Source organism: Rhinolophus sinicus, linkage group LG06 (genome assembly GCF_036562045.2).
Source record: "Rhinolophus sinicus isolate RSC01 linkage group LG06, ASM3656204v1, whole genome shotgun sequence".
Taxonomy (NCBI): domain Eukaryota; kingdom Metazoa; phylum Chordata; class Mammalia; order Chiroptera; family Rhinolophidae; genus Rhinolophus; species Rhinolophus sinicus.
The window spans coordinates 145197625-145199848 of NC_133756.1; positions in this window are offsets into that span (position 1 = coordinate 145197625).

A 2224-nucleotide genomic window follows, 5' to 3' on the forward strand; every position below is an offset into this window, starting at 1 on the left:
GCCCTGTTAGGTTAGCTGGATCTATATCTTATTCATCCTAGGATTCTCACAACCCCGAGTTTTGCATTTTCTTTCTTAAAATTATTAAATTAACATAAATCTGTATTAAATGTACATAATCATAATCTGCTACATGGATTTAAAAATAATAATTTGTAGGAGGGAAGACCATATGAGGACATGGCAGGAAGGTGCTCATCTATAACCCAAGGAGGCCAGAAGAGAAACCAAACCTGCTGACACCTTGATCTTGGACTTCCAGCCTCCAGAATGTGAGAAAATAAAATTTCATTGTTGAAGCCAAAAAAAAAAAAAGGAAAAAAAATCATCTGTGGATGAAAAACTACCTCCTTGCACCTTGGTGTTAGGTCTCACCCTGCCTTCTCTTTGGTCCTACCAAGGGTAGGTATATGACTTTTAAGTGCATTTTCTCTTTACAGTTAGGGATTTGATTTCCCCTTCTGCTGAGGTGGCAGCTGAACAAAGCCACAGGAATCTTTCCCAGGCCTAGATATTAGTGATCCCAGCAGTGCTAGCACAACCCCCTGTAAGATGATTATGACGGAACTCTTCCATCACAATCCCTCAGTATCCAAACACAGGCTCAGGGGCACCAATCAGTAGAACTCATTGCCAAGGGCAAAGCAGCTGGTAGTACAGAAACACAGGTAAGTAAAAGGAAAGAGAAAAAGGAATGGAGTTGTTTGCACTTTGTAAATCATCCAATTAAAAAATACTCCTGGGGCATTATGCTAAGTGAGATAAGTCAAATACTGTATGGTGTCATTTAGATGTGGAATCTAAAAAAGCTGAGCTCATAAAAACAGAGTAGAATGGTGGTTACCAGGGGCAAGGGGGTGGGGAAATTGGGAAGATGGTATTTAAGGTACAAACTTGTAACAGCCTAGTGATTATGGACAACAATAATGTAGTATAGACTTCAAAGTTGTTAAGAGACTAGATATGAATTGCTCCCTCCACAAAAAAGAAATGATAAGTATGTGACATGATAGAGGTCTTAGCTAAAGCTATGGTGGTGATCATTTTGTATTATCTAATTGTATCACACCGACACATTGGATACCTCAAACGTATACAATGTCGTATGTCAATTATAGCTCAATAAAAATAAATTTTAAAAAAAATCACTCAATTATGTTTTCAGTGTTCAGGACCTAAGAGAATTCAGGTGAATCGTCCAGCATGGCCAGATTACATGGGAGTAGTGATGTCACTTCGCCACCTTCTCCGTGACTAGGTCTGAGAACTTTGACCTTCCATCCTATACTTGAGAGAGATGCATTCAGCTGCTCTTGGAGACAAGGCCTAGTAAATCACGTGGGCTATGCCACAGATAATTCTGGATAATCTTCATTAGCTAGAAGGAACTGATTCTCGTTGCTCACCCCAGAGGGGCCGGGCCAACATTCCCACCAATTTTTCCTTTTACAGCGAACTGGAGCAGTGCTTTTCAACACTGGCTGCCCGCTGGGATATGCAGAGAGAGCTTGTTAGCAAATAACGATGCTCAGGCCACCTTCCAGAGATTCCAATTCCATCAGTCTGAGGTGGGGCTCCGGCTTGGGTATTTTTTAAAACTTCCCCAGGTGGCTGATTCTACTCTGCAGCCAGTGTCAGGAACCATTGGACTAGAGAGAATTCAACAAGATGGAGAGTGGTCCAGAGAGAGAGCCCCCAGAAGTAGTTGGAGCAAATCGGCAGGTTTAGCCTTTGGAAAGACAAAATCAAGGAAGAATGTTACAAGGCCGATCCTCCACTTGTAAAATACAAGGAATTAAAAAGTTTATCCAAGCAAACACTTGTGTGTTATTCTGGACAGCTAATGTGAAAGAGTATAAAAACAGAACTTTCTTCCTAGGTTGTATACACCAGAACGCGGAGGGTAAACCCACTATAACCGCACTGCACCGCCTCAGGGCTGGATCCGCACTCAGCTCTGGGTCAGGCAGGCCCCCATGAAATACTGCCCCTCATGTGTGTGTGAGCCTCTGTGCTACCTTAGGCTGGGCACTTCAGGTTCTCAGCTTCCTCATAGAGAACCCGGAAAACATAATAATGGCCACCTCAGAGTGGTGGTGAGATTAAATGGGATAATATATGCCATTGAGTTCATTTGTGAACATAGCTTCTCCTAAAGCCACCTAAAGTGTGACCTCATTAGCTCCTTTTCATCCTCACAACAAACTTCAGGTCTCCTACCTAG